Raw genomic sequence first — 9541 nt, 5'->3', positions numbered from 1 at the left:
AACATCACTCTGGTGGACAGACTTTGGAGCCAGTTACACAAGAGAAAAATACGCCAGATAAAACGTAATGCTCGGTCACCGGAAATGACGGGTTCATCGTCACGCCCTTCTGCAAAGTCCTTCTAGAACGACGTTTAAGGAAAGGACATTGCACCATGGTCTATAAATGAAATTTAACAGTTCAATGGTCTGAAGATTATAGAATTTAAATTTTAGGAAGAAAATGATTTGGAATTTTATATATAGGTTCCTTGATATTATCTTTGAAGGAATTTCGTTAATTTAAGTGGCAACGTACCACTGTTCTGGAAATTAGATATTCTTGATTATTGTTTTTTGTTATTACCTCACGTTATTTTACGTTTCTAAAGACAATCTTAAAATTCAATTCGATGTTGATCAATTTTATACAGTTTTACCAGTATTTATTTTTTCATACAATATTACCAGTTTCGTTCTCTTTATCCGACTTTATTTCATAACGTTATGCTATTATTAGTTTGTTAGAAAATTTCGTAAATTTATCAGCTATCTTGGAAAAGCTTGTATCTTTGTATTTAATAAATCCGCCTATCTAGCATGAAAGTCATAAAATTAAAACAAATAGATGAACCCATATCATACCTTTTTCCCGTGCTCTTTACTTCATTCGTTATATTTCGATTTATTTCTAACATATTAAAATTCACTGCTGGTCTGGCATTGCTTGTACGCATCGTAGATAAATTGTGCGAGTCAAATTCCACAAACATGCGAAGAAAAAAAGACACGTTCGATTAAGAATAATTACGCAATTAAGATTTCGTGCGGGCCAACGTATGAAATATTAAAAGTATAACGTTCACGAGCCAAACGACCTATTCTTTGAATTATGATGTTAAGATTGTTAACCGTGGGTGGCGCAATTCCGTTGAATTATATATTCCGCGCGCAACGTTGAATACAGACCGTAATTTCGACGTTTAAACGGAGGATTAACAATTTAATAGTCGACCCCTAACCTCAACGAGGAAGGTTTCGGTCGACGAATTCTGGAAGCCCCGACCTGTTTCCTCCGGCACAAAACAAAAAAACACGCGGATAGTAATTATCGCAACGACCGACTGTGAATTTTAAGCCTCCGCCGTTTTTGGCCAGCCTTAAGTCTGATTGGCTAATGACTTCATTCGTGAAAGACGAATATGGCCTGCGAATATATTTTTGCTTTAAAAGGGGATACTCTTTTTACGAGTTCCTGGTTTAATTGCGGCCCAGATGAATGTTCGTTCAGAGCATGTTTGGTAAGAACTTTTCTACATAATGAAATATGTTTTCTGACTGGAAATTTGTATAATTAGTAGCTATATAGTTTGGTATCGTTGTGTTTTTGTGGATAAGATTGAATATCCGTAACTATACATAATAATAACATTAATAATAATAATTTATTTTGCTTCGACTTTGCCACCAGAAAATTATACTTGCGTACAATTTTTTTTAGTCGTACATTTCCTTATCCGACCTTCTGATTTATCCTTTCATAATTTATTCTTACGCTACCATTAACATCGTTCGTACATATTAATAGTCTACGTTAGAAGTTATTGCTATTTTAAAACTATCATTTCCGCCAGCCAGCCGTTTGCTTATTGCACCTTTTAATCTTTCATATTTCTTCCAACATCTTTTTCCTTACCTTTTTCTGTTTCTTCCTACCATTCTTTCCTTTTTCCTTCTTCAACCATTCGTCCATCGTTTCGATCTTTTATCCCCTAAATTATTTTATTTTATCCTCTAATTATATATATATACCTCATGACGAATTTATGTTTCACGAGGAGTGTTCGTGGAAAATATAAAGTTTCAGAAGAGAAGAACAAAAGCTTGAACTTGACGATAGTTTGAGGAAGAAGAAAGATTTGTATATGAACTTATTTGCACAAAATATTATATCGTATATTAATTAGAACATTAATTTAAACTATTTCGTTAAACCGCGAAACTTTACGAAATAAGAATTCTTTAAACAAATTGAAACAAGAATCGTTTACTCTACGCCTCCCGTGCCGCACTAAAATTTCGCATCAACATGAAACACAGCGGACAAATCATGAAATACGAATTGTAATTCATGAACGATTCATAAAACGAACACGATGGAAAGATCGCGGTATAAAAATTCGATACGAAAGTTCATGAAAAGAGAATACTAATTCCTACCCTACATCTGACAAACAAGTCGAGAAAGAGCTTCGAATACCTGCTGCAAAGAAACTGTCGATCGATTCGTTTCGAATAATTCGACACACCCCTATAAACACACAACGATCAAAGAAGAATTCATAAAACAGTTTCATGATAATTCCTATGTATTTCGAGATCGCGACATGAATAAATACGACGTCTCGAATTTCCGTGCGAGAACCAATAATAATAAGGATTCACGAGACGAAATGAAAGAAACGTCGAAACGATCTCGTTAAGTTTGCCTCGGCTACCAGGTGCATCGTGTATTGACACTGAAAATTTACGGCGTGTCGCGAGGACCACTCATTATGGGGGCACCTGAGGCCGGTCGTGTATTCCCGCGCGATTATTTCTCCGCCAACGAAATGTTTTTTCTCGAAAACCGTGACTACCCGTGATCGAGCGAACGCGAACACTGTCATTATCCTCCTTCCTGTTCGCGAGCCGCTTCGTGTCAACGCGCACGCATATTTCAAACACGTTTGCATATGTATTATGCATACAGGGTGATTCCGAACCAATGTAGCCTGCATATTAAATCTACAAATGAGAAAAAAATGATAATAAATACGTATCGATTAACTTTTTGCCATGCAAGTAAAAGAATATTAATTTCTTTCTTTGGTTGGAAAGCGTAGAAGGTTCGGCGTGCAGTTTTTATAAAACAAGTAGCTGAACGAAGAAATATGATCTTTTTTAATTTCGTGACGCCATGTGACGATCAAACATGTATTTTATTGATTAACAATGATCATGGATCCGCGAAGATAACATTTCTTTAAAACATTGTTATAAATTCTGATCCTACGATGTTCGAAGTAACGCTTTATACTACAGATTAGTGGAAAAAAGGGCAAAAAATAATATTTATACAGATTTATATTTTTACGAACATAGAAACGCAACCTAAGCAGAGAATCGTTTCAGCCTTTAAATATTACAATACGAATATTTTATTAACAAGTTTTGTTCGGTATCTTTTACTTTGATTTAGGAATTAACCCAGCAGTCGTCTAATTAAAAATTTCTGTCGACTATTGCTCCGATATTATTAAGCTTGCGAATCTTTTTATTCGAAGAAAACATATACGATTGAACATTAATTTACAGAATATTCGATCGTTAACTTGAACCTGCCCGATATCGTGAATTTCATAACATCCATTTAGCATTATGCTGTACATGTGTCACGTTAATCTCGATGCGAGGATCTGACAGTGGACTAAACCGAACCATCTTGATTGCAATATTTAATCATTGTCGCTGTGTAAGTTACCGTGTACCCTGTCAACGCGGTTCCTTCCGTCTGATCGCATACAGAAACATCTGCGAGAAACCGATGGGCGTGGAAACGACGTTTTTTTCAAATAGAAATCATCCGTTTTTGATCGTAGATCGATGTCGCCGCTGTCGACACCAGTTTGCTAATGTGACCCGCTCGATCAGCTTTGCCTTTTGCCACGTCAAATTACCGGCCACGTTTCCACCCAGCCTTCACTTCCAGGATCTCGATCGTAGACATTCGATGTCCGATATCGAGGCGATTACTTTAATCGGCACGATCGATTAAAGTCGTCGCGCTAGCAATTTCCGTGCTGGTGTCGAGCGGAAATGATTCTTTAATTATAGTCTAAGAAAATCGATGACGAAGATTCGAGGGCAATCCAGATGCACAGAGGTGCAATTGAAAGCTGACAACCGCGAAGAAAAACGGAATCGGTCGAGGGTTTCATGGATCATCTGCAACGACCGCTGCTCAATCGGCCGTAAAAAAGGTGAGCCTGGTTCATTTCCTAGACGGTACTTTCTTCGGGTGGTCTATTTTTCAAATCTTCGATCAGTTTTTTCTTCTGAATCGTTCTGAACAATTGCTTGGAATATTCCCTGCTTCCGCCTTCTGTTTTTATCCTCTGTTTAGAGATTCCAAAGTTTCTCGCGACTGGACTGTGGATTTTGACGTATCCATAGGAAATATTGCACAGAACGCACACGACATGAAGAAATATATAGGATATTCAAAGTACAGTGTTCTCTACTATATTTGGTAAGTGAAACAATTTAATAATTATATTTCCAAAAATATGAATACTTTCGTAAAATTACTTGTAACAGATGTTAAGCGACCTTATACTTTCTTTACGATTTTTTCAGTCGGATTCGTTTGATTTGTTGTAACGTGTACGATGAAATAGAAATTTTAAATAACTCGCTTTATACACGCGTTAAAAAGAAGTAAATTCGTTAAATCAATGAAACGGTCAATAAGATATAAATCTACTTCACTATTTTTGGATACAGTAAAAGTTAAAACGTACTAAGGAATAAGCAATATCAGTGAATCTCGCCCATACGCTATCAATCAGCATAATTAAAAAAGCTATTTCACGAATCTTCCAATGAACCCAATTAAAATCTTCAAAATCCCTTTACCATGCCGCCGTGCGCCATTACGAAACAAGTCGTTCGAAACGAATTCTTCCACTTGAGCCTTTTCCATCGACAGAAGAGACAGAAACCAGCACTGCCAGCAGCGTGCACCACCATGAACAAGCAATCCGTTCTCCAAATAGGAATCGATGGCGAGGCGCTCGTTAAGTCTCAGTCTTTCGGTACGCATCGACGAGCAAAAGGACCGAGAAACCGAGCGTTAGTGTTAATTGGGTCGTCGCCGTTTACCCAATAATTACGAAACATTGCTTCAATATAGAATAAATTATTTTATAGAGGATCAGAGTTGATAGGCGAATTTTACGAGATTTGATTTCTATTTTCAGTAAATTAATTAGCATATTTTTTTTTAACTGCTTCAGTAAAAGTATTATTAAAGTTTCATTTAATATTTAAATTAATAATTTATTTTTCTTCTGTACAATCTATAAATTAATGATTTACCTCAAACCAGTGTTATGGACGAAATTTTACAAGTCGTAAGTTACGAACTGTCAGCACCTACTGACAAATTTCCATACAATGGGTAACTTTCTAAAGGGAAAAATTATCGTGCAAGAGAGTCCTGGTAACCCTATCCATCACGGAACGCTAAACGTATAATTCGATCTGTAGATGTGACAGATCCAGACAATAACCAAATTTCACGTACACTATCTTCTGATTCTATCTTATTCTATCTTAATATTTATTTTTATGATTGCGTAAAAAATAGTAGATCCATCGATTAGTAAACGTTCTTTAAAAATACGGCATAAATCAATTCTCATAGCCACAAGCTCTAAATCTCTCTCAACCTCTAAACAAAAATATCAGAATTTTGCTACAAACCTTCTAGCCCGAGTGTAGTCAACCCGAAGCAAACCTGTCCTCGGGTAAGTGTTTTAAGCGTCGTACTGAATCCTGTCATTCGGAATCCAGCACATAATACCGTAATTTTGTGACCAGCTTCATAATTATTCTTACACTCACAGCTCCATATCGAGAAGGACACGCACCTGTGGCGATTCATCAGAAAGACCGATCACCGTACGATACGAAAAACCCGAACGTTGGGCGCCAACGCGGCTGCGAGAATTTGTTGCTTTAATTACGTCGAAACCGACGATACCTATCGTATTCGATTCACGGAGGAGACTTTCGACCTTCCGTGTGTCTCTCCTCCATACGTGGCGCGAGATAAAAAAGACCCTGGCCCTCGTATAAGGGCCAGCCAACTATAAATATTTGATCGCCGGCTGTGTGAACGAAGATCTCGAGCCGAGATACGCCGATTGTTCGTATGGTTCGCTTGATACGCGGCCGTTATTAAGCGATTCTAGTCGCCGGATGAGTAGCCCGTGTCAACCAGTCGCCCGGAAGTTGGAATAGTTCGGTAGTATCGATGCCCGTGAATGGACAATGTAGGTAGAATTTTGGCCGTGCAGGTGTCGTGCAGCATCGATCGAGATTGGGATCTCCGGGGTAGCCGTGTTCGACTTCGGTGTCGTTTGATAGGGTGGGCAGAGATGATTATGATAGGCGAGTCTTGGACTTTTTCGTATATTCTTGCGAGTCTGGTGTTATATTATAAGGTGTGACAGTTGTTCAGGTAGTTTTTCGAGTGAATTTTTTTGCGTCGAAGTTCCGTAACATACGCACGTTGTTCGACCACCATGTTCGTGTTGGAATTTTTATTTCAATTTTGCTCCACTTCTTTGATATTTTAATTTGTATAATCTCTCTTATGTAATATTTACACGTATATCATATGTATATTTTATAATGACTATATTTCATCGACGAGAAAGTTTCGGACGACTGGCACATTTTATAAAAATGATATCTTGCTACCAGTGATATATTGATACGCATTACGTATGTAAAATAATGCAGTGTCCTTTTGAAGAAAATTAAAATTTCATATAAGGATCGCGAGAAATATTACATTTGCCATTAAAACGGTCTTTGTTACTCATCTAAAATGTTGTAAGTCTTACGTAAGTTACGTAAATTTACAATTTTGGATCTTTTAATAATCTGAAAATTTTATGAATTTAAGACCTTTAGATTCTTTTTCTTTGGTAACATACAACGATCAAACTTCTTAATTTAACATGGAAAAAATGGCTTCATATTGCTTATTTTCTCAGATTAAGTCATGTAATCTATACATTTCGCAGAATGACATCGCGTACACGTATTTCCGATCATTCTGTTCCGCTTCGATCTGTCCCTTCTCTTCCTAACGCGAGTCTATGGAATTGCAGATAACAAAGCCGAAGCATCCTACAAATCGATCCTACGAATATCGAGCGATCGAAAGGCGCGTACACGCATTTGACGCAAGTAAATTGATCAATAACTTTGTAACGTTTAAGCGAAGCAAGGAATTACACTGGTGCGATTCGTCGCATGAAATACTAACTCGGGCCAGATAAAGTTGTTAACGAAATGAATAATTGAGGGGTAACGATAATAGTGGCCGTCTACCTGGACATTTCCAACTGCTCCATATTTGTCTTCCACTTTCCATCGACGTTTATTCGGCGGCGCATTAACGGAGAAACTGCACCTGGAGGATGCAGGAGTCACTCGTATATGTAACACGACGTGAATTAGCATTCGATATTACCGGGCGATAACGTTGAAAAACCGTTCCCGCAGTCGTTGTACGTAACCGAGTCTTCTGGTTGCTTGATTTCGCGTTAACGCGCGAAAAAGGGCTGGCTCTTATGGAGGAAAAAAGAGGAGGAAGAAGAGAGAGAAAAAAAGCGAAGGAGAGAAAAAGTGTCCCTTTATCGTCGTAAAATGCTGTCGCAGCTGCCGTGGACGACGATCCGCATTCCACGCTTCTACACGGTAGCACGTCGTAGGTTAACCCCTTAACGAGGCGCCACGTGCACCCCATACCGAACCTCTCGAATCGTGGAAAAAATGAGAGACACGTTCTCTCCAGGCATCGTCTCGTTACGCGGCCACGAGTGTCTTGGGATTTTTATACGCTTCTAATAGGACCGATGTATACCGTTCCTTTTTTTATATCAACTCGCTTCTATCTAAGAGGGGACATCGGACCTCGCTGTATAATATTTATGAAACTTTGGTCGCCTTTGAGCAACGTGCACCCGCTGAGTAACTCAGCTGTTAGAGAATTTGAATGTTTACTCTGTTTTTTCGTTTATTGCTGTGCAGAAATGTTTCAATCTTGTTGAATTTTTTTTCAATCTTGTTACTGATAGATCTCGATATTTGGTATATTTCTTGTTCATCGTATCGATTGTTTTTGATGAATGTGACTATTGAGATTCTCTCATTGCTTTTGAGAATTTTCTATGGATTTTTAAAGGTATGGATATATAACCTGGAAGTTAGGAAATCCTAATACTAGTTTATTTATAACGCATCGTTCTAATCGTTTTGACGAAAGCAACTGTTAGAAAGATTCTTTTGCATTCGATAATTTAATATGCATTTTAAAGACGGTTTGTAAATAAATTGTGTAAATAGATAAATTATTAAACGATGTTAAGAAGGAGCTCAGAAATAATCTAGGGAGGAAGAAATTATTAAATAATTATACGTTTTATCGATTGAAGCCAGTATTGCTTGTAGTATTAATTCCTGTTAGCCATGGAACAACTGTGTTGGTGTATAAATTATCGGGCGATGCTGCGATCATGTTCTTGTTTAATTTCAACTAATTACGTTGAATAATTTCTCTCGTGAAATAAAATGAAGTACCTTGTAAGATAAGAAGAAATACAAGGAGGAGTACAAGAAGGAGATGAAGAAGACGACGAAGAAGAAGTCAAAGAAGGAGAAGAAAAAATTTACACAAGCCATTAATAAATGTTTTCTTCCATGCTTCTTAAGCTTAATCAGCAGCCATTAAACCGCTATCCAACGTATAAAATTCCGCCTCCCTACAATGTTACAACACTTAAAATCTAATACGGCACTAAATTCACAAAAACATTACTGTCAAGCGAAACCGAACATAAACATTAAATAAACATCCCATAAACGTCCTGTAACACGTTCTAAACGTCTTTCACACGAATTTCTTGCAACTTTAATTCTACGATCAGATTAAAAGAGCATCTATGTTCTTAACGAACCGCAAAAAGTATCGACAAAACATAACGAAAAGAAACGCAGAAGAAGAAGAAGAGATGCAAAAAGGAAGAAAAAAAAACATAGAAACAAAAATTACTCGAACAAATCGGTCCAATACCAGTGCGTCGTTTGCCATCGCCCAAGTATCCCAGAATTTCCAATCGCCGTGGACCAATCGATTTACACGATCGATCTTCGGCCGAATTGGCGATCGATTAACAGTCTTCGCACCGATCGATGCGCCCATCGATGCATCCATCCATCCATGTGCGACAAATTTAAAATTCCTGCATCGTTGTTGCCGCAGGCGCATGCTTTGTCTTATCGTTTCTCACCGATGACCCCGCGGCCATGTCCATTCGTACACACACACACACACACACACACACACTCTCTCTCTCTCTCCTTACTCTTCGTATTCCCTTGTACTCGTTCAGTCTCTAGTTCCACGTAACCACTGTCCCCGGCCAGTGTTAGAATAGAATGCATGAGGAATGTTATCTGGCTTTATGGCGGTTTTCAATAATAAAACAGGCGAGTTCCGCCGGCGGGCCAACATGACGAAGCCCTCTATTACAGAAAATTTTATTAACGACCCGATCCCGGAAGACAAAGCTGTTGTACCGTGTGCTACAGTGCGTAAATCAACCGCGGTGCCTCGGATCATTAAGGTTGCTTCTCAAGTGAATCCAACGATATCGCGCTCTTTCTCTTTGCGTACGCGGCATGTGAAGGCGACACGCGATCGCTTTTAGCGGTTGGCTACGTA

This window comes from Bombus huntii, chromosome 1, assembly GCF_024542735.1.
Source record: "Bombus huntii isolate Logan2020A chromosome 1, iyBomHunt1.1, whole genome shotgun sequence".
Classification (NCBI taxonomy): domain Eukaryota; kingdom Metazoa; phylum Arthropoda; class Insecta; order Hymenoptera; family Apidae; genus Bombus; species Bombus huntii.
The sequence above is the reverse complement of the archived record's forward strand: the minus strand, read 5'-3'. Positions refer to the sequence as shown.